Here is a 26,823-nt window from a genome sequence, read left to right as displayed (position 1 = left end):
GGTTAACAAAGAGCAAGGGAGGGAGCTGAGCTGCTGTCGCAGCTGGGCAGGGCGGCAGGAGGAGGCAGGACCGCAATGCCACCACTCCAGCGAGCAGCTTTGGCCCTGCAATACCTGCTGCAGGTGGGCAGGAGCCCGGCGTAGCCCCAGAGCCTGCCAAGCACCTGAGCATCAGTAACTGCACCCTGAGGCTTGTGCTGCAACCGGGGTGACGGCCAGGAAAAGCAGGGGGGCTGGGAACACATCCCATCCTTACTCTCCTTCTCTGCTGCTGGTTATACTTGCATGGATGCAATTCCTCAGGGAATCTTGGGACCTTGCTGAGGTATGGGGACCCACCATACCAAAATGCCTGTGAGCATCCTGAATGTGTCAGTAAGGGAGTGAGGCAGATCAAAAGACACTGAAATGCTTTTATTTTCATCTGAAATAAAAAAGAAGCACAACAGAGCTGCTTTTACAGAGTGATGGTTCTGCTTTTCTGAGTGGGGCACGAATATCACCTGGTGAGTGGAGCTCCCAGTGCCAGTCCTCTGGCAGCAGTGACACTACTTAGTCTCTAGCACAGCAAAGCCTCTCTTGGCCCTACCAGGAGTTTTCCTTCACCTCTCACCAGGGATCCTTCAGTTTCCCTCTAGCTCTGGGTTTCTGTATGTGCAGGGAGGTGTTGAGAAGGGAACACAGCCCCCTTTGCAAGGTGCACAAGGGCTGAGAGCTGCTGAGTGAGTACATCCCACTTGACACAAGTGTCTGGAGCCAGACTCCATGCTGAAACTGCTGCCTATTGATTCTGCCCTGCAGCAGACAGGGCAACTGGGAGTATTTAAAATCTTTATTAAGATGTGGAGGTGTGGGTGCCCTGCTCTGCCAGTTGCCTTAGTCTAGAGCCAGAAAAGATCACTCTGGCACTGTGAGCAGTGATGCTGTTACTGATGAGAGCAGTGCTTGAGGTCTCACTTCCTTCCAGAGTGCCCACAGAGCTGCTGTCCACAGGAATACCAAGAATGGGCACAGCCAGAGGGTCAGGAGGAGCCATGAACCCCTGGCTGGAAGTGGGCACCCAGAGGTGAGCAGGTGAGAAAGGAGCACAGATTCAGGGCTGATCTCTCTCCTAATAAAAAGCTTTTGCTTTTTTTCCATGCACCACTGGATGGTCCGAGAAATCTGCCTGGAGGGCACATTTTCCCAGGCCATGGTGATTTGTAAGGGCAAAGGGAAAGATCTCAGTCTTTGATTTCTAATGCTAACCTGGCTTCATTGAACTCCTTTTTTCCACTCTTCAAATTGTGAGTTTCCATCATAATAACATGTTTGGTTCAAAAAAAAAAAATCTTCTCAAGATTAGAGCAAAAATCTTTCACTCTGTTTCTTTGCCTTTGATTTCCACTGCTGCAGCTGGACTAGCAGTGGATGCAGGAGGCTTGGGGAGCCCCTGACTTCCTGCGAGGGTGCTCATCAGAGAACTGGCAGCTCAGCCACCCTGGTAACTTGTGCTGTCACGTGCTTGTCAGGACCAAATCCTTACCCCAGCACAAGAGGGGAAATCGCTATTGCAATCAGGCAGCCAGAGGCAGAGCTGCTCACATCCTGTACCGGGAGTGAAGCTGCAATTCTACCCCATTTTGGGGGTACAACTGGCATCTGACACCTCTGTGCCATGGGTGCCAACCCTGTGCCTGTCCCCAGGTAGGGACAGTCTAAGGGTGGAACACCAGCCCTTATCTCCAGGCTTTCCACTGTGCCACATGGTGCTGCAGCCTGAGACTTGCTCATATTCCAACCTCAGATCTCTTGGCCTCTCCTCAGGTCGTTCTCATAACCAGATTTACTGCTGGTTATACTGGGGGCATTGGAAGGAGCCAAAACCCAGCCCCACAGGACAAACCCAAAGCGTGGACAGATGTTTGTCCTTCCCTGTAAGACAGTGTGTGTGAAGGGGTGGGGAAGAAGCTGCTGTGATGAGAGAGCAGCTTGGAGCAGTGGTTGTATTAAGGAAGAATGATGAAGAAACCTCTCCTTGCAGCCCTGGAAGTTTCAGGGCCCAGATGCTCCAGCTGCTTCCTACCCAAGCCAGCAAGCAACCATGCTGCAGGGTCAGGAGAGCTCCCAGGATTTTTCAGGCACACACCCACATACCCTGGGAAATCAGTGGCAGCTCAATCTGCATCCCTCCATCCCTCCCTGGTCCCACGTGCTGACCCTGCAGGGACACTCCCAGTCAAGCACTGCAATTCATCCTGCAGTGCAGGGTCACCAAGCCAGGAGTCACAGGTGAAAAGTCACTCCCAGGTATTTAGGATGTCTTTTTCTTTTTTTTGAGAAGAACAAATTCCTATTAAAACATAGATAAATAAAGGGAAGAAAAAGACTCAGCAGAGACTAAGTGGTCTTCAATAGCTGGTGGCTGCTGGTGTTGAGCATCTCCAAAACAACCTGATAACAAATATATCCTCTCAGCAGCAAACCTGCTTTGGCAGATCCCACATCAAATAAAATATGTAGATTTTTCATGAGAAGGCTTTTTTTTTTTTTTTTGGCTCATTGCTCTATGAAACACATTTACTCAGTCACATACAAAATACATTTATCCAGTTTCTTTAAAACAAACAAAATAACCTGTCCTCTCCATCTGGCCCCTCTCCCTGCTCCTTTCTAGCCTGGTCTGCTTCCCTATTCCTCGCAATATGGAACATGACAGGGTATTTTCAATGCTATTTTTGTCCGTTGTGTCATAGCTTATATTTAAAATAGCATTTAAATCTGCCAAGTAGTGCGGTGTTTTAAACTGCTGTCAGACTGAATTTCTCCTCCTACATACCACAGATTTCAGCTACGACTTAAAGACAGCTGAGGAAAGCTTTTGAGGAAGGGGGGAGGTGGAGGTGGTTGGGGACCAGATTGTCTGCAGGTGTGAGGACAGTCAAAGGATATTAATAGGGTAAAAGGATGCTGGAGAGGGGACACAGACCCGAAGAAAACCAGGGAAGGTGCACGGAGATGAAACTGCCTTCCCAAAGGAAGCTCTTGCTTTGGACAAATGGCTGTGATGGTGGGACCAGGAGGTTGCAGCCAGCAGCTGTGGAAATGGGGAGTCTCTGGTCTAAGGGTGAAATGAGAGACCCCCATAAAGGGATATTTGCTCTGCATTTGGGGTTCACCTTTCAGGTCCCCAAAAATAAGGTCAATTCAGCCTTTAGTAAGGACAGCTCTAAGACAGGGGAGGAGCTGTGCTGCCTTGCTTATATTGGGGTTTATTCTCCCTTTCTTCATCATTTAATTTTTGTGACATGGCTGACATCTGAGAAGCCCTGAGATGAAGTAGTATGATCATTGTCCATGGTCATGGGAAAGGCTCATTCCCCCTCTTTATGTTTTTGGGGATCTAAGTCAGCTGGCCCCTTCCTTCCCCACCATGAATAAACATTGCAGCCATCCCCAATAGAGCTGGCTTGGTTGCAATCAAGCTAGAAACACCAGCCTAACCTTTCCCAGGCAAATCCTGAGCCAGTTCAAACATTCACAACTCCTCTGAAATCATTTCCACCAAAAGTGATGCTCCAGATATGGATCTTCTCTCCTATCTGAGCCCAAACCACCTTTGTTTCATATGTTCAGTCTTCAACCCCTTACTTTAGGTGCTGTTGTGTTCCCTTGATTCCCTGTTGTCCCTTTTGCATTTCCCCTTCTATCCATCAGCACATCCCAGCTGTGTGAGGGGTCCTGAGTGGCACCTCCCCTCCTCACTGCTCTGCTCCAGGAGCATCCTGCCTTGCATGTCCGTGTCACAAGGAGATGCACCACGTCACTGCTCCCAGTCGCTGGCACATGAACAGCACAGGGATGCCCAGGCTGTGGTCCCTGTCACTTCGGCTGCCCCCGCTTTCCTTCCTTCCCTTTCTGGCTGCTCATGTCTCTGCTGGGCTCGGCTCGACAGCCTGCACAGGAATTTTGGGTACCACGGGGAAGGTCAAAGGAGCTGGGAGCATCCTCACACCAAGCCCAGCAGGCACCTGCAGCCCCACCCTTCTGCAGAGGGGTTTGGTGTCTCTTCTTCCCAGTACCATTTTTGACTGCAGTGGAGGTCTGGCACAGCCCCACCAGAGCAGCTGATGTTCAGGAGGGGTTTCCTCCTGCACCCTTCTCCCTCGTAAGAGCTCCACAGACAAAGGATGCAGTCTCCCCCAGCCCCCCACTCAGCCCTGCACCTTCCCCTGTGCTGATGGGACCCATGCCAGGTCCTGATGGCTGCTCGATGCTCCCAGATGTCTGGAGGGATGGGTATTCCATGAGGTGCCCGCAGCCTGCAGGTGACCCTACTTTCCAAAAAACGTTTGGGTTTCTCTCCTGCAGCTGTCCAAGGCTCATTTCTTGCTCCATCTCTGTTGGTGTCTCACCCTCTCCTGGGACACGTGTGCCTGCCATTGAAATCTCCTACCCATCTTCTTCTGTCAACACCACCTAAGAAAGGGACAGATTGAAAATTTAGCAATGTGTCCTCTATGTCAATAACTCCCCCTCATCATCTCCTGGGTGGCACAGAGATCTGCTCACCCATCTTCTCCCTGCTCCGTACACAGGCTTTCTCTCCACCCTCTCCCCCTTCACCATTTCCCCTTCTGCCTGGAGTTTTCCACTGCTCACCCTTATTCCCAGAGGGAGAGGTGACCCTTCCTAAAACTCCTTGTCGTGTCCTGCAGTGCCACAACCTGTGACACATCCCTGTGCCCGCCCCAAAACCACCTCTGTCCCCAGTGTGCCAGGATGGCAGAGGCATCTTTGTTACACCCCTCGGCTTTCTGGGCTGAGCCGGGACTGGCATCGGGATCTCTTCTTTGGGATCACCTCCTGCCTCCAGTTCAGCCCCATTCTCTAGCTCAGTTCGGAAGAGGATGAGGCACCGTGAGTGGGGGTGCCTGGTTGGGTTAGGTTATTTATTCCCCCAAAAGGCAAGGCTAGGGCAGGGGTACGGCTGGCTCCACGATTACATCGCGGCGCGTTAATCAGCCGCATTAAAATTCCGAGACAGCTCCTGCCAAAGTGGCTGCGCGCCGTGCAAGGTGGCTGGGAAACGCCGGGAGCCGTGACAGGCAGGCGAAGGCAGACAAAGAGCTCGCTCCGTCACTCCGGGTCTGCTCCGGGAGGAGAAAAGCAGCACGCACACACAGCCCGCTCCGCATCACCACCCAGCCCACGCCGCCCGGACACACGGACGCTCCCCGAAAGCCCAAAGCGAGCGAGCGTGCGATGGCCAGCGAGCCTGCCGGGATTCCAGCACCATCCCAGGGGATGTCTGGGCTGGATGAGCATCCCGGCTGACCCCATGGAGATGGGTGGTACCCGCCACGGGGGACTGGGATGTGGCGGCGGAGGGGACCACCGGCTGCTCAGCCCCCGGCATCCCATCCCTGCGTGCGTGGGGAGCGAGTGTCCCCGTGGAGTGTGAGCCCCCAGGGTGAGGCCCCCCGGCCGTGTCCCCCTCCGGAGCCCCTGCCAGCTGTAGTTATGCGTTTTGCCACAGGGTGCCACTATGGCAAAGCTGTAAGGCCGCCGAGCCCTCAGCCCCGTTGTGTAAGGATACCTGGCGTTACTCACGTTACTCGTGCTTTCCTTCTTCCCCTCCGTTCCCATCTCCCCTCATCTACACCGCAAGGAAACTGCGGCAAGAGCCCCCCAAACATTCCTCCGAAGGGGCCAGTGCTGCCGGGAGACCCTTACACCACAGGGCAGAGGAGGGGATGCTGCGACCTGCTCTGAGGTGTCCTGAGAGTGACACACTGGAGACTGACACGCTGTGATGGCATTGCTCTGTCTCCACCAGACCTGGCAGGGAGGAGAGGTTTTGGAGGCTTTGTGGGACCTTGTGCCACAGTGGGACCTTGTGACAGTGAGTGAGGGGGACACTGTGTGACACAGATGTCCAGGAACAATACTCCAACCATGCTCCTCTCCTGCATTTGGGGTGTTGGGCTCTGGGGATGCAGCTCCCCAACAAAGGGGTCTGGCTCCATTGCTAGGGAGCAGGCAAAGGGCCTGTGGCAAGGCTACAGCCACTTGTCTCCTCCAGCTTTTCTCCAAGAATGGATCTGGCCAGCCCTGTCCTCCTGCAACTGGGCCTGTGAACTGCCTGAGAGAATGGGGATGCTGCAGCCATCCCATCCCATCCCATCCCATCCCATCCCATCCCATCCCATCCCATCCCATCCCATCCCATCCCATCCCGACATGCTGTAGGAATGAGCAGGCTGGATCCCACACCCTGAGTTTCTCTTCCCCTGGCACACTCCAGTCCCTTCCCTGCCTCTCCCCAAAGAAGAGGATTTGCCATGGGGCAGCTCAGATCTGCACCCACAGTAGCACCCTAACAAACCCACTTTGCAGCCATGCGAGGGGAATGGCATGGCTCACCTAGGAAATGGAGCAGAGGAGAGCTATGCAGGATCAGGCCATGAACCTGAGATTTTTTAGGGTGAAAAGTGCTCTGCAAATGGCAGGCAGTGGGATCCTGCGTGCTGCATCCGCCGCGGGCGGAGAGAGAAAGAAGATTCTCTTCTTCCCTTGCTAATAAAGTCTGGCTGAAATGACACAGTATAATCAGTGTTTACCTGGGAGTTTACATATGGTTTGTTGTAATTATAGTTTCAATTCCTGCTTTTGCTTTTTTTTTATTTTTTTTTTCCTAACATCTATTTTTCAATCAGTAAAAGTAAATACTATTTTCAGCCCAATGTAATTCTTCCACTCCCGTGGCCACAAACACAGCGAGGAGAGCGATTCCATTTGCGCGCTGTGCAATTGAGCAGAGAGAGGAGCCCGGCGGCTGCGGAGCATCAGCGAAGCCACGGCCGAGCAGGGACCTGGGGACATGGGGACGAGCCTCCCCTCCCCACCACGAGTCCCCCAGGACCTCCACCCCACCTGGCAGGGCTACCTTTGCCGGTAAAAATCAGCACCAGGCCCAGACGTTGCTTCTCATCACGTCGGCATCATTAAAACCCCAAAGCTGCCTGGTCGGAGGCAGTGGGGAAGGGATAAGAGCCATTAGGTGAAGCATCATTTATTTCAGGGCTGGCAAAGCTTTGTTCCAGCTTGGGAATTGAGTTGGCACTAAAAGCACTACGATCCCCAAGATTTAATTCCCGCCCCAAACCCCCCCATTTTTATGTGTGTGATTTATAACAAATCAAGGATGCCGGTGTCAGGTCCCCTTCTTCACCCAACTATTGTCACACACACACACGCTGATTAAAACCACCCGGCCCCCGCCGGTTCCTCCTTGTCCATCCATCAGCTGCTCCGGGGACAAACTTAGACATCCCACTCCTAGCCCACACCTCCATCCGTGCGTGCTCTCACACCCTGGCTTTAAACCAGTAGAGGATATTAATTTGGTGTGCACGTACCCACCTTCAAATACATATAAAATAGGTGTATTTATTTATGCCATGCACCTAAATCCCTGTAAAACAATTGGCAGCTTTGTCTCAAGGAGGGATTGGGCGTTATTGGGATGCAGAACAAACACGTTGCCCTAGAGACACACGGAGTGTTTCTGCCTCGGCCACTCCAGTTGAATATTTGCCGGATCAGGCGCGGTTTGAACTCGGTGCCAAGGCAGAGCCGCTGCCGGAGGCCGGTGGGCAGCTGGGAAACGCTGTGGAGAGGGGGATCGAGAAGGGACCCTTCTCCTGCCCAGAGGGTCTCAGCCCTTCAGGGGAATTGAGCAGAGGCCAGAAACCCTGCCTGTACCCCATCCTCATCATCCTCATTTTGGGGTTAAAAAATAGGTGATGAGGATGATTCTCCCAGAGCTCTGTCTTTGGCCTCCACTCTCCCACATGCTGGAATTACTGGGGTTTTTACCACCTTGAGAAAGGGCTTTTTTCACCCTGAATGCACATGTTACCCCTCTGAACATCCCTGGGAGCAAAGGGGAATGTTTCAGCCAGGGTTTGGGGAGGGGACCCTTGCCCCCAAGGCCCCAGCACGGACGTGGGGCTGGGGCAGTGTAGGAGCAGAGCCACCCCACAGCAGCCGGGGCTCCCCGGGCCTTTGGAGCGCGGCTGCACCAAAAAACGCCCGTCCCAAAGCATGGGCGGCTTTGGCCGATTTTAATTCAAGGGGTGCTGATTTTGGGTTTTCCAAAATAAGAGGAAGGAGGGGAAATATTCACTGGGTCAAGAAAAGCATCCCTTTCCTGACACTGAAAAGAAAATTAAAATCCAAGCAGTTTTTTTTAAAAATACAGTAAAATAAAATTGTTCTATTTCTCACAAAAAAAAAAAAAAAAAAAGCTCTTCTCACCAATCCCAAATATGAATATATTTTCTTAGTATATTTCTGAAAAGTCTACCACACTCAACCTTTTTCCCCCCAAATTAAGAATGAGCTGGTTTAAACTCTCACCCAAAATATTTATTGCGAGGAACAAAGATATTGGAATCGTCTCCAGTGTTGGATTTCAATTCTCTCTTTCAGGCTTTTATCTTTTCAATCCAAATTTCAGTGACAATTATCCAATTTTGATTGACATTAAAATTATTTATTGTCACATTGTAGCTGTTTAATAAATTGTGCCTGCTTTATTTTTTGGCTTATAAATACTGTATCTTTACTACCTTGGTACTTAATTCAAGGGAAGAAACCACTTCTGAAAGCAGGCAGCAATAGTCTCAGCTCAGGCAAGATATAAAAATGCCTTTTTACGCACATGAACCTGAGGAAAGAGCTGATTCCACCTTTTTACTAATTTATATATTTTAAGTCTCTGTGGTTTATACAATTTTGCTTTATTTTCCAATGGTAAAATATGCTTCTGTGAGCTATGTGTAAAACGAAGATTAAAATAATCTCCTTTCAGACACAGAAAAATTATTTGTCAGGAACATTTAAAAAATCAGGAAAACAATTCATGACACTTCCATGATCTAGATTTGAGAGATTTTTCACCATTCTGGGAGTGAGTTCATTAAAAAAAAAAAAAAAAAAAGGTAAAAAAACAAAGCCAGGCGACATCCATTTCAGAGTGCCATTTAAATCTGGGTCGCGTTGCAAATGATTTTCTTTTTTTTTTTTTTTTTAATTTCCACAAATTACTGAAAGTTAAAAGAACCGTCAGCCCATTTTACTATTTAAAAAAAAAAAAAGGGGGGGGAGAAAGAGAGAGAGAAAATTAAAAAATAACACAGAAAAATGTAGCCCTTTTAGAATAAACCTAAAGCAGCTCCTTTGCAGAAATATTTCCCTGAGTGAAAAATCTCAAGCCTGTGTCCCACATATTTTTTTTAGCAGGAGGGTCCTGCCTTTTTGAGCTGGATGCCAGGGGGGTACCGAGGGGAGCTGGAGGACGTCGGTGCCCCAGGGGTGTTCTAGGTAAACATCTCATTCTCCTGCCTGCAGCGGGCAGGGGAGGCTCTTTGCCCACTGACTGAACGCCCTGGAAACCTTTCTGGGGGGAGCCTGCTGGCAGATAAAGGAGGTGTCTGCCAGGGGAGAGAGGGTTTGTTCCCTGTGCCTGTGGCTGTGCGAGTCAGGGTGGAGGGGCCAGCAGCCCAGTTGGGCTCCTGGGAGCAAGGGAGGGATGCAGGGCAAGGCAGGGAGTGAGGATGCTCTGCAGGATTCAGTCCTGAGGGTCTCCTGTGCCCACTTCCCAATGCACAGACCCAGTTCCACCCACCAAAACTACCCCAAAGCCCAAATCTGCACCTTAAATCTACACGGGTTTGGTTCCATTCCATTACTGACGCTGCTGTTTCAGGGCAGTGTTAGGGTCCCGTGGAGAGCCCCCAGGGAAAGACAAGGCCTTTCTTGCAGGGACACGGGGTGGCCTTGGGGACACAGACTCTTGCCCAGTGCCAGAAGGACAGTGGGGCTGCCCTGGGTCTCCCTGCTGATCTTCTGTGCTGCCTCTCGCAGTGCCAGGCGGCCGCAATGGCTCTGGCAGCCACATTTGTTTACGGGCTGAATGTGTATTAAAATGGTTCATTATTTTCCTGACTGGCAGGTTTCCAGGGTCTGTGCTAGTTAATAATTGCTGCCAATTAAACCTTCGCAAAATATGCATTGCAGGGACGAGGATGGGGGGGAAACAACACGCGAGGATTTCTCCCGAGCCCACGGATGGCTCGTGCTGCTGCTGAGGAGCCCCGTGGTGGCTTGGGGACATGGTGGTGTACCGCTTCTCGCCATGGGAACCTTCCAGAGATGGGGCAGCTGAGCCCCCTGAGATGGGGATCCTTACAGGGCTGTCAGTGAAAAGGGATTTGTCTCTTTATGGGGCAAAATTTGCAGCTGGTGGAGGGAACTGAGTAGGATCCACCCCAGTGGCCCCCTTGACCTCACAGGAGCCAGCCTGCCCTTCCCAAGCCCTGAACTGCCCACTCACCCCGTGGATGGGTGTTCCCAAGGTGGGGAGCCAGGGCTCAGGACATTGCCCCAGCCCTGGGCATCCCAGCTTCAAGAAGGTTTCTTTTCAAAGGACAGCTCCTTCTTTTCCTGCCTTTCCACTCGTTCCCTTCTGCTGCTGGAACACCCTCTGTCTCTGCAGGCCAGCAGAGCATCGCCTTTGAATTCCACCCCGATCCCACTCCGAACCCAGCTCCAGGCACAGCCTGGAGATAAAGCTTTTCTCAGGGGTGAAGCACAAGCAAACCCCCATGGTCCAAAACCCACCTGGGGCTGGGTCTGCCTAGCTCCTTCCACCTGTGGTCTCGAGTGTCTTTTACAAGCCATAAAGACGTGAGCACATTTCCTGACCACCGCTTGAAAAGCAGCCAAAAGAACAGGAATAAAGAATCATTATTTAGTGAACGCTCGCCCCACTCTTTGAAGCTGGGAAGCTCGGCAGAAAGGCTGGGTGTTCAGGCGGGCTGTGGCTATGGGAAGGCTGGGGGGAATGTTTCTCAGATGCTAAAATCGCTCGGAGAGATGCAGGAGCGGGACTGCGTTCGTGGGAAGGACGGCTGACGGGGAACCGCTGCCTTTCAGAAAGGCAAATAATCGCAGCCTAGGTTAGCTCTTCTGTCGAGAGAATAATTGTGCTTCTAAAGGCTCTGATATGATGAGAAGCACTGCTTTGAAATCGAAATAAATACATAAATAAATCAGGGATCTTGGACTGATTAAGGCAATTGCTTCCCTTGCTTTTGCAACCCCTTTGGGTCCTGGTTCCCAGAGCCAATTACATATTTAAAAAGTTTCTCTCTGGAAAAAAAAAAGAGGACTTGCAACTCTAAAATAAAGTTTCTTTGTGGTTGCCTAATGAACAGCAAGGGCCAGGACAGTTTACAGTTATTAATTGGTTTTAAATGGCTCCAGCTCTGTCCTGAACCATCTTTTTGAGCTGGCTACAATATGTCTGTGCCCTCCTGACAGCCCCACATGGGGTCAGGGCATGCCGGGCACTGCTGGTCCGGGTCCCTTTGTGTGGGTGAGCAGCCAGCCCGCCTCCCCCATGGCCTCTCCTCCTCCTCCACCCCATGGTCAGTCCTACAAAAGCCCCCCAGGATCTGCCGAGCTCCCACTGCCTCAAACAGGGTGCAGCCGACGCGGAGACGAGCCAGGAAGATGCTGAGGGTGCTCATCCATTACTTTTCCAAATGAATTCACAGTTTCTCCGGCTCCCTGCTCCCTCCTGTGTGACTATGAGGGAGATTTGCTTTGCCACCCACCCCCCACTTTATTCCCCACCTTGGCACACTGCAAACCCCTCCTGGCCACCCAAACCTCAGCTTATTTCTAGGCTCCACATGGCCACGACATGTGGGAGCTCGGCAGCCGGCACGAGCCCAGGGATTGCCTAAGCTTCTCTTGGCACACCACACCTCACACCACTGAGCACCTCCAGGCACCGAGCAGGCAGAGAAAAGGCTCTATTCTTCACCCAAAAAACTCCCAGGGGGGTGAATTCAGCAAACATCCTTGCCATGAGGATAGGTGAAATAAATCTTTCTCACAGCCCAGGGAAGTGCAGAAACATCACCCCTAAAGGGAGGCAGGGCTCGAGCCATGGGCCTCCTTGAATGTCTACTCCCTGTAAACATGCATTATTGATAGCAGAAATTATGTTGGATTGGTTTTGGGATGTAAGGAAACGCTGGAGAATATTGATATTTTCCCGAGTTGCTTCCAAACCTATTCTTGGGCTTGAACGTTTTGCGTGTGTCATCTCCAATGAACAGTTTTGAGCTTTAATTCAAAAAATAGCATGATGTTTATAATACTATATAAGGTTTTCTCCTGGCTGTACGCACGGGATTATATATGTGTCGGTGTGTGGGTGCGGATGTGTGTGCAGGGATGTAATGAGACAAACAACTCAATCTGGAGCCGGTGGGGAGGAGGAGCTGCACACGCAGCCCCGAGCAGCGGCTGGTTCCCTTTGGTACCAACTCGGTTTTCTTTTCCACCAGCCGTCAGAGTTGTCTGAACAAACACGTTATCATCGGGACCGACCCGTAGATAAACAGGCGGTGATGTTGTAGGTGCAGGAATACACCTGGGGGTGCGTGGGGAGGTTTATTCTCCAGCTGTTGAATGCTGGAGATGGGCTGGTGCATGACAAGATGCCAGACGCTTTTCAGAGCATCAAATCCGCATCTCAGCACTTTTCACGGCGCGGAGAGGAAACAGTAATTAAGCGACAGGACTTACACCACTTCCGCGCCGGAGTCTCGCTGCATCCCTTTCAGCCCTGTGCACGTGTGTGACGGCAGGACCCACTGTTCCAGGTGCAGCCTCACCCCTTCTTAAACACAGTCCTGATGGGTTTTTCTCATAGCAGATAAATTATTCAGCAGAAAAAGTGTTTCCCGCATTCCGGGATTTTCCTACTAACACCTTATTGGTCATTTCTGTTGGTCCCTGCCCAGCTCTACTGGTTTTATAAAATGCTCTTGAATAATACTGGGAATAGCAGCGTGTGGGAAGGAGAAAGGTTTTTATCTGCATGGGGTCTTCTATCTCCAGCTCTGTTTCTATGGATATCTGAATGGAGTTTATATTTATCTCTCCCGTTTGAGCCATGTGGGCAACTTTGGAGGAGAAGGAGGAGGCCAAGAGCAGACATGCCCTGCTGCTGGCTCTGCTGAACCCTGACTCCTTTTGGTCAGCGGTGAGAGCATCACCCAGGTGGTCAAAACCAGTGAAAATGAGGCTAAGACAAGGGGAAGCTGCAAAAATACTTGAGCTACAGCTTAACACAGCAGCAGGCACTGTGTCCAGCAGGAAAATGGCCCCTCTGCCAACCTCAGACCAGTCAGGGATGGCAGGGCAGGAGCATCACTCCTGATCCCCAGTCGCTGGTCCCCAGTCCCTCATGCAGCTGCCCTGTAAATGGCCAAATTTCCTGGGAGCGAGGGATTTTCCATCTGTCACAGTGTCCTTTGCTGTCAGGAGAGAAGTCAACACAGCCCTGGTGCCGGGGGGAGCGTGCCGGGTGCCAGAGCAGGTAGGAGTGGGAAGGCGAGCACATAACTCGGCCTGGCCCCGGCGCACCAGCTCCCAGAGCATTACCATGATGGCTCCATCATTAATTGATCAATCACTGGATGACAGTTAATTAAGTAGAAAATAAAGCTGCTCTGCCCAGCCTGGCATTAGTAGGCAGCGGCATTAAGATTTCTGGAGTACAAGGGGGAAATTAAAAAACAAAGGCACAGCTGGAGGAATAACCCCATCACTGGTGGCTGGGGGTGGAAGCCTGGCACAATATTCCCTGGGTCAGGATGTGCAGGCAGCCCCTGCACAGCAGCGATGGCCAGTTCATGGCTTCTCTCCTTCCCAAGAAACTGGATGTCACCTGCTGCCCTCCAGGCACAACCCCCATTATCCATGTGCCCCTTTCTCGACAGCTCTGGTGCTGCTGCCTGGGCACTGGGCACTGGCCACCAGACCCTCACCAGCACACAGATCTGCAAAGGGGCTTTTCCTTTCAATCCTGTTCTCACATCTCTCCGTCCTGCCTTGTGAGCTAAGCCACTGACAGGGTGGGGAAAGAGAAAGACAGAAAGCGTCCTCCTGCCCCCCATCTCGTGTGCCCAGGATTGTCTTGATATGAAAAATTATGGTTTTTGTTAAAAACTATTACTAATGAGGCGTCTTTCCTGCCCTTAATTGTTGCCAAGGCGATGACCCCAGCCAGCCATCTTTAATTAACTTAGACTAGATCTCCTGAAATGAGTTCCTCGGGTAAATTGCTCACCACAGCTTTCAAGCACGGAGCTGTGTTTGCCAAGGCCGCCCGCTCCGGCACGCTGCCACAGCCACCGGCAGAGGTGATGGCACAGGCTGGTGTCACCTCCTCTGCCTCCCCTTGCCACCGCTTGGCAATCCCAAAGCCAATGGGTGGAAACTCAGAGTAATATGGGGACGAGGGTGGCGTGACTGATGCCTGGCCACAGGGAATATGGGCTTCTCCATAAAATGGGAATTCACCCTGGCTGCTGGCTTCTCCCATCACAGGGGCTGTGGGACCGGCTGCACGGTGGCTGGCACCTCTCCAAGCGAAAATCACATTTCCTGCCTGACAGATAACGTCGGTCAAGAGAATGCCAAGGACGATTCCTGAAAATGCCATAATTGTTTTAATCTGATGGCGGATAAAAGATAATGATGCTAACAATATTTAAACGTAATTATAGTTTCCTGCGGCTGTTGGGCTCTCTGAATCCTCTCCACTCAAGTGGCTTTGTTTACGAGCGGCTCCAATAAGGCAGGGCCTGTTTTCCTCCTCTATCGTCTTCACACCTGCACTTCCATCAAGGCAGGGGGTGGACACATGCCAGGGGGCTGGATCTCCTCAGGGACCTGCACTGGCCAACTCTGCAGCCCCTCTGGGTTCTCCTGGTTTGGGCCCACCAATATCCATCCTCTATCTCCTGGGATGTGATGCTGTCTTGGAAAGAGGACTGGGATGCTGGGACCATGGCAACTGCCAGAAGAAAGGGATCCATGTGGGGAGTTTTAGGGACAGGAGGTAGAAGGAAATCCCCCTTACCAGGGTGGGGCAGGCATATGGTGGATTGTTTTTAGCAGTCACTACAGGGCTGTGGCCCCCTATAGCCCCCAGATCCCATCCTCAATTCCTCTCCAAAGTGAACTCCCCAGCATCGACATAAATCAACAAAGCAGGACAAAGGGAATTTCTAGGAATGGTTTGCTGATGACAAACAAATAAAAAGCACTAGAGGTGGATGTTTGGGAGCTTGCAATCTGCAGAAGAGAATGGAGGAAGAAGAAAAGAGTATGAATCCTTACATTGAAGACCCTCCTACACTGGATACTGTTACCATCATCTCAAAGAAAATCTCCCAGTCTTTTGGGGGCCTGGATGCCCTGGTGGCCCTGATAGTAGGAGGGGAGGTTGCAAAACAGCTTGATCGACTGCACAGAAACAAGCAGTGAGAAAAGATGGGATTTAGGCGAGGCTTTTAGAAGAAGTTAAATATGAAATGGCTATTTCAGTAGCTGTAGTTTAGCCTCCTGTGTGAATCGGTCTTTGTAAATAGGAATGGAGGATAGCCAACTTCCCCAAAAGGCCTCTACGGGGGGTCCGGAAAACCACAACGTCCTGAGTTTAATGGGGAAAACAGATAGAAATGGTAACAAAGAATGGGGAGAAACAGCAATAAACCTGATTGTTTGGTAAATAAGGCCGAGCCTGTTGCCGAGAAGGGAAGTTTGAAAAGCAGCTGGGGAATGAATAACCGGTTAAAAGTTAGGAGACAAAGTGGCATAACAAACCCGAGGGGTTCCCAGCTCAGAGCAGTCAGTGCCGGAGCCCCCGCAGCAGGCAGGAGCGCGAGCCTTCGGAAATGCCAGGGAGGAGGGAGGAAGTAGCAACAGGACAATATCCACTGCTGCTCCAACATAAGATCTGACATGGTGTAGAGGGCTGTGGAAAGGAACTCATTGTGCTAATGAACTTGGCCTTCAAGTGGAGGAGGTGCTCACTGTTGAGCACAGAGAAAATAAATTCATTACCTACATTGCAAGGAAACAGCTAGCTACATCCATGGAGGAAGAGCTCTCCAAGACATGGATATCGCAAAGATTATTCTGGGCACTGGCAAGAGCCAAGAGGCACATGGCATGTCAGGAATGACTCAGGACAGAGCAGAGAAAAGGGCAGGATAGGTAAGAAGCAGACTCACCCTGTGCCATGTGTGTCCCTGCCTCACTGAAGGCATCTCACAGGGACTGGGGAGGCAGCAGGGCAGGGCGAGGAGGCACCTTGGAGTTGTGCAATAGCTGCTGTCTGAGGAGGAATTAAATAGAGTCCAACCTGCAGAAAGTGGGGCTTGAATGCTCCAGTTGGATGCCTGGCACAGGAAGATGCTTTGGCAGCCACCTGGGGTGCTGCAGCCACCAAAAGTTTGGAGGGGTTGGAAACGTGACTGGGGAGAACAGAGAGATGGCTGCTGGCTGCTGGAAAGGCAATGAATGAGCTGGGGCTGAGGGCTGAGGGCTCTGCAGAGAGTAGAGCAGGAGCAGGCAAGACAGTGTCCCCTCCCTGTCATTGTCTTATGCCCTGGCCTGTCCTGGGACACCTCTGGGGAGGGAGGGAGTCATCTCCAGAGCTGACATTGGTTTGGGCGTGGCCCGGGGTCCTCCACTTGTCCCTGGAGCATCTCTGTCCTCCAGAGCCAGGCATGAATCTCGGTTGGGGACCTCTTTGCTATAGCTCCCTCCCAAAATGCACCTGCAGCGTTCCCAGATGGATTGTCACCAGTTACGCCGTTCGCAGTGGAAATCCACGCGAGACACACAGGGACAGCTCTTTACACGACAGACATCAGAATGAGGAGTGCCCACCCTGTTTGCCCATGCAGGACCTAGACGCCAATGGCCGGAATGTGTTCCGGGGAAGTCCGGCCCCTGCCCTCTCCCGGCCCCGCAGCCCACGGCCACAGCCTGGAACCCGCGGCCGTGGCCACGCGTGGCGGGCGCAGCGCGTCTCCACGGGCTCGGTGCAGCCCCGATGGGGCGCCTTGACATCTGTAACCAACACTCCGGCTCCGGCAAAGGCAGGGCTGCCCGGCCAGGCGGAAAATTAACACTGACATTGAGTTTAATTAAACAAAACAACCAGGCTGCGAGCTGGAGCGGGGACGTGGCAGCAGCTGGAGGAGCCGGGCTGGGCGCGGTTCGGGACCGACACCCGCCGCCGGCCCGCCGGGACGAGCCCACGTTGGCCGCTCGGAGCCCGGCATGGCTCGGGAAGCCGAGTCTGGATGGGCGGCCCGGCTTCCCCGCCGAGACTGCCGGCCAGGGCCGGGAAATAGCATTTTCCTTCCCCGTTTTGCCCGTGTCTCTACAAAAAGACGCGCGGAGCGCAGCAGCCGGCGGAGGCCCACGCGTGTCCCTGGCCCGGCGTGGAGCAGGACGGGCGGGCGGCGGTCTGAGGTGCGGGGGGGAGGCGAGGGACGCTCCAAGGAGCGGATTTCGTTGAGTGTCATTCGGGGAGATGCTGACCGGCTGGCAGCCACCCCATCACCGGCTGCGGCCCCGCGCCCGTCCCCGGCCCTAAACACTGATAGGGAACGGTCTGATCCGGGCAGGGAGACCCGCGCCGAGCATTTCCCGGCCAGCTGCTCCCCGGTGGGCACCAGTCGCACCAGTATCACCAGTGGCGGAGCTGCGGGCAGCGCGGGCAGAGGGGAAGCCGTGCCCGAAGGGGCCGTGCTTTTACTCCGCTCGGCTCCGAGATTGGCCGTGCATGGCAGAGCCGTCCTGCCCGCTGCCCTTTGCCCGCTGCCCACGGCTGCCCACCTCTCGCACCGCAAGCTCCTCCGCGGCACAGCTGAAAATAGCACTCAGCCCAGCGCAAGGCGAGCGTGGGGCCTCCGGGCCCCGACTGCCGGAGCGCCGGTGTCCGGTGTTTGGGGATGTTTCTGCCCGAACCTCCCACGGCTCTCTGCACCCCCTCCGGGAGCTCCCTCCAGCATCAAACACCTTCGTGTTCTGTCCAGCCCTCTGCGTTCGGGTCCTGGAAGCTGAGGGCTGATCGCTCTGCCGTCGGCCTCCTCCTCCCAGCTCCCAGTCCATAGCTTTGGGGCTTTTAGTCTGGTCATTCTATTTTATTTTCTTTTATTTTATTTTACTTTTTTTTTTTTTTTTTTTTTTCTGGGGGAGGAAGGGCGTGTGAAATGTCGGCTTTGAAGGATATTTGTAATAACATAACCAGCAAAATGAATGTCATATTTTTGCTCCAATGAATTGGATTTCCTGAAATATTGTCTCCGTAATGATGCCTTTAGGCTCCTCTGGATTAGATAACTCTCCAACCACATCAAGAAGGCTAATTATCCCAAAGCCACTTTCCCGGCTTTTCCACATCTATTTCACACACCTATGTATATCTCTATTCAGAGGCACGGCACTCTCGCCGCTCTGCAGGGCCGCTCACGGGAGGGGACAGGCCCCCCGCGCCCGGCGCCCGCCGCGTCCCCGCGCCCGGGGGAGCCCCGTCGAGCGGCCGTGACGACACCGAGCCCGACTGCCCCGCCAGCCAATCCGCGAGCCCCGCGCGGCCCCGTCAGCCCGCGCTGACCAATGAGCGGCGGGCGGCGCGGCCCCGGCGGGATCCCCTCGACGGCTCGAGGCTGCCGGGGGCGCTCCGGGACCCCCCCGCGCCCCGCCGGGCGCTCCGGGGCTGCATCCCCCGGCGCGGGCAGGGGGGAACGCCGTGGAGCGCCGGGGCAGCGCCGGGTGCCGCGGTGGTCCCGTGGGGTCGGGTCACGCCGCCACAAGCGCGGGTGTGCGAGGGGGCGAGAGTCTCACGGAGGGGTGGAGGCGCGAGGAGCAGAGCCCCAAACAAAGGACGAGGGGTTGTCCCGGTCCCACCGAAACCCCAGCGCTCCGGGGGTGCGGGCAAGGCCGCCCCTGAGCACTTGCGGGCGGAGCCGGGGCAGCCCACGCGTGGGTGCCCCCGCCGCCACCCGGCCCCCCTGCTCCGGCCGGCGCGGCTCTCTGTCCCGGCTCTTTGCTTGGGCCGGGGACTCTGTACTTCGGGATTATTCAGCTCCTGCAAGTTTTTTGTTAGGCGGCCCTGAAAGGCCTCAAAGGCTGGGAACACCATTCTAATTACGGGGAAGCACAGCTTATTTAGAAGATAAAAAGAGACTTGTAGTCTCATAACAGCTTCTTATATCCGTCAAATAAGGATCTCTAATGACGGGGTGAGAGCCAGTGAATGCCTAAAACAAACTAAAAAAAAGGAGTGAAAATAAAGCAGCCAGGGGCTTAAGATATATTAAATTACCCTGATTAGGAATTTAGGCCGTGGCTCGAGTCTGCTGGAGAGGCTGGCGAGGGGGGGGGACGGAAAGTGCTGCTATTCATTTCTGGGGAGAGGGGTCAGTAGGTCGGAGGAGTTCACAGGGCCTGGCTCTATTCTTATGCTAACAGAGAATACAAGCGCTGGCCTGGAAAATAGAAATGAATTTGCAATAATCCGAGCCCCTCTGTTTGCAAGGCGAGCGGCTCTATAGCTAATTGCAGCCCGGCCTCCCCCGCCTCGTTGCGGACAGTTGTAACGATGCATGGGAGATTAGAGCCCGAGGGGCTTGGGGGGGTGGATTTAAGCCGTCTTCCCCCTCTCCCTCCCTTCTGCCCGACGGTGAAATATTCCGGGGCAGGCGCTGGTGTTTGGGCTGGCCCTGCTCGGAGGGAGCGGGGCCAGGCAACTTCTTGAACTTCCCCGAAGCCGCGCAGGGGAGCGGCCGCCGGGCAGAGCGCTGTGCCGGGGGGGCGGGGGGTCGGCTCTGCGCGGCCCCGGGGCCGGCGGGGGCGGGAGAGGGGGAAGGCAGAGTAGGTCCCGGAGACGGGGGGACCCCCATTGAGCTGCCGGTGACAAGCAGTAAATCGGGGAAGAATAGCGCATGGAAACGCACCGTCGGGGCCGCTGGCCGGCCCTACAGCTGCCGGCCAGTCTCGCCGCCGTCAGAGCCGCCGTCTCCTCGGTGGCATTCCCGGCTCCCGCCCCATACACCGATGTCTCCCGGCCCGCAGCCGAGAAGTCCCTCCCCGCAACAGAGGGGTCCCTCCCGCACCCCGCGGGGTCCCGCCGCCGCCGGCCCCGAGCCCGCCCCGTCGGCTGCTCGGCGGGCTCGCGGCCCCAGACTGTTTCAGGACCCTGGACAGGGGCGGGGCCGCCGTCGGGGCGCGGCGCCGCCGGGTCCCCCCGCATCCTCCGGCCGCGTCCCGACCGGCCGAGGGAGGAGTGACCCTCCTGGTCCGGCCCGATCTTGACCCTTCGCCTCCTTTTCCCCTCGGTACCGGGCTGGGATCGCCCTCCGCAGCGGCCGTCAAGCCTCGGGGCCGTACTGTGGGGACGGGCCATGGTTTGGCACCGGTCAGAGCCCACTCCAACACAAACACACCCGCCAGGGCGCGGAAATCGTGAACAGGGGACGCCAATGCAGCCGACGGGCTGTTTTAATGGATATCGAGCGGCTCGGTCAGCCTCCACCACCCTCGTCGGCATGCGGGCTGCTCCCGGTGCTGGGGACGGTGTGGACTCCACGCCGCGCCCCGACGGTGAAACGGGGTGCCAGAGACCCGGGGTCCCCCTGGCCGGTCCTAGCGACAAAGAGCTGGCCCTGCTGCCAGAAATACAGCCCTCTTTCGTTAACCACATTGCCCTCCTCCTCCTCCCCGCCTGTGGCTGGCCCCAAAGCCGGAGCCGGAGATGCCCGGGCTGAGGGCTGTGCCTGGGGTCGGTGGCACGAAATGGTGACAGCCCTGGACCGAGACCGGGACCGGCTCTGCAGAGCCGGGCCGGACCTTGAGCCCCGCACAGCCCTGGCAGCAATTCTGTCCAGCACTGCAAACTTTGCCCGGCAGCTCAGGGCTGTCCCTGCCGTCCTGATCCTGCAGGAATCGGGCACAGGGGGATGGAAAGCGGGTTCGGGGGATGCTAAGGGCTGGGGCCGGGGTTGTCGGGGCCGCCCCGGCGGCCGCAGGTCTCAAGGTCTTCATAAATCACTTTTTCAGACTCTTGGAATTCTCTCACTCGAGAGTAAAATTAAAAGGATGATTCCCGTAAGTGGCACACGCCGGACAGAGTCAGCCCCGCTCAGCATTGTCCGTGCCAAGGGGCTTCTCCCAGAACCTTCGCCTAACACTTTTGTCATTTTAAAAGGCAAAATCTTCGAATTTTATCCGGACTGCTGTTCTGCAAGGCTGCTTAAGCTTAAGAAAATTATACTTCAGGTACATTTGAAAAAAAAAACCAACCCAATCCCCAAACTTAAAAAAACCCCCACTAAACACAAAACAAACCATACAGATAATAGTAGTAATAATAATAATAATAATAATAATAATAATAATAATAATAATAATAATAATAATAATAATAATGGAAAAACAACGGTGTTTCTAATTTCCAGTTTTATATTAAGTCGCTGAAAAAAAGAGGTGGCATTATTTGTAATCATAATCTATTAACTGGGTTTGGGAGGAATTTTCAGCAGAAAAAAAATCATTACGGGGCTGCTCTGTGAATTTTCGTTCTCCCGAGTACAAACGCTCAAAGGATATACTCGGGGTTTAAAAAATTGTGTTGGAAAACAAATTCGCCGGCGCTTTTATCTCCTCTGTGCTGGGACACGGAGATGAGCCAGGGCGATTTAATTTCTCAACGTCGGCCGGAGTTTGGGTTCTCCCCTCCCCAAAACACTGCACGGTCCGGCCCCGCATCCTCTCCCGCCTTGTCAATCCCGGCCACAAATAAACCACCGGGGCGGATAAGAGCTGGCTTATTTGCTAGAATAAAAATCAGGCTTATTTACAAGATTCTTAAATATCGTGTTTATTTGGAAGAATGAAAATTGTGTTTCTTTGCAAGAATAAAAATCGGGTGTACTTGCGAGACCAAAAAGCAGGTTCTCTGCAGAGCGAGGAGCCGCTGCTCTGGGAGGTGCGGGACGGGGGGCTGTGCCGTGTCTCGGGGACACGCAGAAGAAAAGGGGGTGCATTCCCCGCCGAGTGCCCCCTAAATGGGGTTGGGGTTCATTCCCCGGCGGGTCCCCGCGGGCTCCGAGCGGCCGCGGCTCCAGGGCGCTGCCTCGCTCTCTCACGGCGGGTGTGCGGGGATTTGGGGGGGAGGGAGGGAGACACAAAGGTGCCCGGGAGGTGCCCTCCTTTTCCCGCTGAGGTTGAATTGGCACACGGATGCGTTGTGCTCGCCCCGCGGCCCGTCGCACACTGTTCGCCTGCCCTCCTCTCAAGGACGGCAGAGCTGTTCCCCTTTCAACGAAAACCCGGGGAGGTGACGGCGGGGCCCTCTGCGGTGCCACCCTCGCCGCAGGACGGCCGGCACGGAGGGGAAGCCCGGTGGAGAGGGATCCCCCATCTCAGCTGCGAGCGAGGGGAGGCGGCCTTTCCCCGCACCCCCCTGGCCGTGGGTGCGGTGCTCGCCCGCGGGAGAAATGCTCCCCAAGGGTTCCCGGGGTGCGTGCGGACACCCCCGCTCTGGTGCACACACGCGTGTGCGGGACACGCACATAGACCCCGGCTGGTGGCCGGCCGCTGTGACACACCCACCCGAGCGGGGACACGCGTAGGGCGCGGGGATGCCACACGCGTGTGCGGACACCACGGGGCGGCACCCGCGGGGGTCGCGGACACACCCGTGTCCACAGACGGACACACAGCCCACGTTCGCATCCGTCGTTTGCAAACGCGCTCCCGCAGGGCGCGCCCCGGCCGCTCCCCAGCTCGGGCAGCACTGGGGATCCCCTGTCCCGAGCACCCGTTCCCCTGCACCTTCCCTCACCGAATTCGTCGGCTTTGTCACTCCCTTTCACCGCTCCACCCAACCCACTCAATTAAGGGCAGCGGCGGGAGCGGGGCTGCAAGAGGCGGCGGCTGAGGGCCCCCCGCCCGCTTCCTTCCCTGCGCAAGGTGAAAGAACACAGAAAAAGGTGAAAACACAGAAACAGCCCCAAAAGAGCCGCTTCCCGAGGTTCGGCTTTATTTATCCCTGCGTATCCTTGTGCTCTGCAGCCCCGGGCAGGCTGGACGAGCCGGGCGGCCGGCGGGGCAGCCCCGGTGGTGGCTCGGCGGGCCGGGGGCTGCGAGGGGGTGATGGGGTCCCGGTGCCCGCGGCGGGGGGCGCGGGGAGCCGCAGGTGCTGCTGGCGGGAGAGACCCGCAATGGCTGTTTGGGTGTTGCATTAAAGCACGCTGCAGTGCGCACACTGCGGCCCCTCCCCCCGCAATCTGCCTGTATGCTAATGACATGCAAAGAAACTCATTTGCATGTTTATCTCTGTCAATGGGCGAGCGTGGCGGGCGCGGTAATACGTTTCCCACCGTGGCGTGGAGGCCTCCCCCCGCCCCGCGCCCCTCACCACCCCGCCGGGCCGGGGAGGGTCGGGCAGGGCTCTGCTCCGGCCCCACCGCCCAGCCCTGGCACCAAGGCAGGTACTGCCACAAAATGGCTGCCGGGGGGGACCTGCAGCCTCCCGAGCACCCACCTCTGCCCCCCAGCACTCCCCGGCCCCTCCGTGCCCCCTCCCCGCAAACCCACCTCCGGATTTTGTGCTTAAGCAGCCAATCGGGGGCGCGGTACCCTTCCCCCCCTTCATACCTCCTTTCTTTCTCCCTCCATCCCTCCTTTTCCACCCTCCATTCCTCCTTCTTCCCTTCCATCCCTCCTTTTCCACCCTACATTCCTCCTTCTCCCTCTCTATAGTCTTCCTTCTCTCGCCTCCATCCATTTCTTTATCCCACCTCTATCCCTCCTTTTACACCCACCGTCCCTCCTTTTCTACCCTTCATCCCTCCTTTTTCACCCTCCATTTCTTTTCGACCCTTTATCACTCCTTCTCCTCCTCCATCCTTCCATCTTTCCTTCTTCCCTTCCATCCTTCCATCCTCTCCTTCAGCTCTCCGTATCCCTCTCCATTCCTTTTTCACCTCCATCCCTCCTTTCTCCCCCACTTTATCCCTCTTTCCCCAAACCCAGAGCCCAATCTTCACTGTTTCCACGAGCGGGGATATTTTTGATTTCCCACCGACCGGGGGGAAAGTATTTTCCATCCTTCAAAGGGGTTCCGACTCTCAGCAGTTTGTGACCTGTGTGGTTCCGCCGGTATGGTGTGAAGTCCCCGGTGGGAGCAGAGCCGCGGGTGGGTGTCCCGGAGGAGCTCGCCCCTGGTTCCTCTGCTGACGGGGGCGAGAGGTGTCCACAGGCAGCAGCGGGGAGAAGCAGCCGTGCGCACATTCACACGTGCGGGCCCACGGAAGGGACGGACACTGGAGACACCGGTGCGAGTGTGGGTTTTTGAAATAGCCACCAAAATAAAAAAGCGCGGCCTCTCCCACGGCGCCAGGGTGCACCCACGCCGCTGTTTTCAAACACGCACGTGAGAGAGAAGGGCTCTGTTTTGGGGAGCGGGGAGTGCTCTGTCCCCAGCGCACCCTCGGCGGGGACGCGACCTCCCCACGCCCCACGGGGCGCTGCGACCGGGAGGAAAGGCGGGGACGATTCCCGACTGCAATGCAATACAGTTATATACGTTCCATTCCGTACATATGTAAAGAACACGTATATCCTTATGTTCTGTTAGAATTTATGGCGCTGGATTAATGCTACACGGTGCTGCGTGACGCGATGCGACGTGACAGTGACCGGCCCCGCCGGTGTCCCCGGGCCGCGGGACCGCCCCACCCCGGGGCGCCGGTGAAGGGCGCCCGCGTCTCTGCGCTGGGCTCGAGGACGGGTGTCGGGGGATCCCTTCCTGTCTCCCCACCCTTTATCCCACCTTCTCCCTGTCCCTTCTCAGCTTTTTATCCCCTCCTTCCCTTTCTCGCTCGCTGCCCCGGCGAAGGTGTGTTCGCTTCTTCCGTCCGTTTTCTCTGTTTTAGCCCCGGGAAGAGGAGGGACGGGTGTGTTTATCCCCCCCTCCTTCACCCGAAAATGTCTAAGGAAAAAATAAAATCAGCCGAAAAGCTAAATCTGCCCGAGGCCCCCGAACTCGCCCCGTCGCGACCACTTTATCCCAGCACTACCCAACCGCAGGTACTGGGGAAGGGGTTTGTTTGTGGGGTCAGCACCTCGGTCACCGTGTCATCACACCTGTGCAGAGGGAGGTGTGACCCAACTGGGATGCTGCTGCTGACCCCCGGCGAGGACTTTTACCCTAAGCCCCGTCCCGGAGAGCAGCGGGCCCGGGGGTGTCGGCGCTCGGGAGCCCCGGGGGTGCCGGCCCTCAAAGGCCCCCCAGCCCCGCGGTCCGCGCCCCGGGTGGGTGTTCCCCTCTCGAGGGGGGCGGAGAGAGGCAGACCGGGGCAGAGGCAGGTTTGGGAAGGCCACCTCCCCTGGCTTTCCGACTGCCCCCGCCAGGCAGTGTCCCCGCCGCACCCCGGCCGGGGGTGGGTCCGCACGCCCGGGGGAGGTCGGCTCGGGGCTCCTCATCGTGCCCGAGGCAGGGCTGGATTTGCCAGGAGGACTTGGGAACCCCTAGAGAGAGACACCCTCCCATCACTCCCCAAAACCTGCTGTGTCATCACGCCCCGAAGCAGAGGCAGCCCCCCAAAAGCAAATGGGGGGTGTGTTCCCTTACCTGAGCGCCGGCCCGGGGGAGCAGCGCAGAGCGGGGGTTCTGGATTCGGCTCGTTTGCTCCTGCCGTGTCCCGCAGCAGAAACTTCCTCCGGCCGGGGCCGGGGTCGGTGCGGGGGAGCCGGGCTGTGCCGGGGGGACCCCGCGGCCGGGGAGAGCCGCACACCCCGGGCCGTGTTTATATGTAGAAAGAAGGGTAATTTGAGTGCTTATACCAAGAACCGGGGTTGTTAAGTTTGCAGGCAGACAGCTAAACGGTGCCAAGTGCGGGCAGGGAGGGGGGTGCGGGGGGGGAGGCTGGGGGTGTGTAAGAAATAAAGAGCAATTGTCAGAAGCGAACAAAAGGCGGAGGATGGAAAGGAGCTGGGAATCCCAGGGCAGAGCCTCTCGGCGTGGACTTGAACTTGGGCTTTGACACCGTCTGCCAGGCGGAGAGCGGCTTCGGGCCGGGCGAGGCGGGCTGCGGGGGGAGCGACAACAGCCCCGGCAACGCAGAGAGGGGGCATTACCCCCTCCAAACACCCACCTTTGACGCGGCGGGGGGCACTCTGCTTCAGAATGCGACTGATCCGGGGAACGACCCAGACGGGCTGAGACCCGACGGGCTCAGCGCACCTCCCGGTGCAGAGCGGGGCGGCTGCGGGGGGACCCCGTCGGGGCTGGCCGGGGCCAGACGGTCGGGGGGGCCGCCCGGTTCTCACAGTCTGCGCCCGAGCCTGGATTCTCTGCACGTCCCGGCCGGTCCCCCCTTTGCTACTATTCAGCACTTAATTGAACATTAATGGCAGCTGGGGATGAGGTCATTGGAGCCGGCTTTTCTCACACATTTTTCATGCAAATCCGCTAAACTCTAAACAAATTTGAATAAAACCCCCTTTGTGCAGGCCCTCCATGGTGTTTTTCCACGGGCCGCTCCGCCTGTCTCCGCACACTTCATCCGGGGAGGGGGGAGCAGTGGGGAGATGAGGGGGGTGGGGGGGGGTCTCTGCTCAGACCCAAAGGGGCTGTGTCCTCTGCGAGGCTCTCAAGCCCAGATCGCCCCCAGGATGCCCACTGCACTAGCACTGTGCCATCATCTCCGCTTACAGCCCTCCTCCAGCACCAGTTCCCCCAGTAATATCCATTAGCACCACCAGCTCCCTCGTAACACCTCCACAGCACCAGTCTGCCCCCAGCAGCATCAGCTCTCCTCCAACTTACGCTAATCCCCCACAGCAATACCAGCCCCATAAGCACCATCAGCCCCCCAGCACCCC

General features: G+C 55.7%; 1 long non-coding RNA gene across 1 annotated transcript; it reads right to left on the bottom strand.

Moving 5' to 3' along the window:
- Window positions 1-395: 395 nt before the first annotated feature.
- Window positions 396-25,774, bottom strand: LOC147650679 (uncharacterized). Its single transcript, XR_015275970.1, has 2 exons — window positions 25,571-25,774; window positions 396-4,458 (listed from the first exon to the last, which is right to left on the bottom strand). It is a non-coding gene; the product is annotated as an uncharacterized LOC147650679 (long non-coding RNA).
- Between the last annotated feature and the right edge of the window lie 1,049 nt (window positions 25,775-26,823).

The sequence above is a fragment of the Cyanistes caeruleus genome, chromosome 13, assembly GCF_971803275.1.
Source record: "Cyanistes caeruleus chromosome 13, bCyaCae1.hap1.1, whole genome shotgun sequence".
Taxonomy (NCBI): domain Eukaryota; kingdom Metazoa; phylum Chordata; class Aves; order Passeriformes; family Paridae; genus Cyanistes; species Cyanistes caeruleus.
This window is presented reverse-complemented; position numbering and strand designations above follow the sequence as displayed.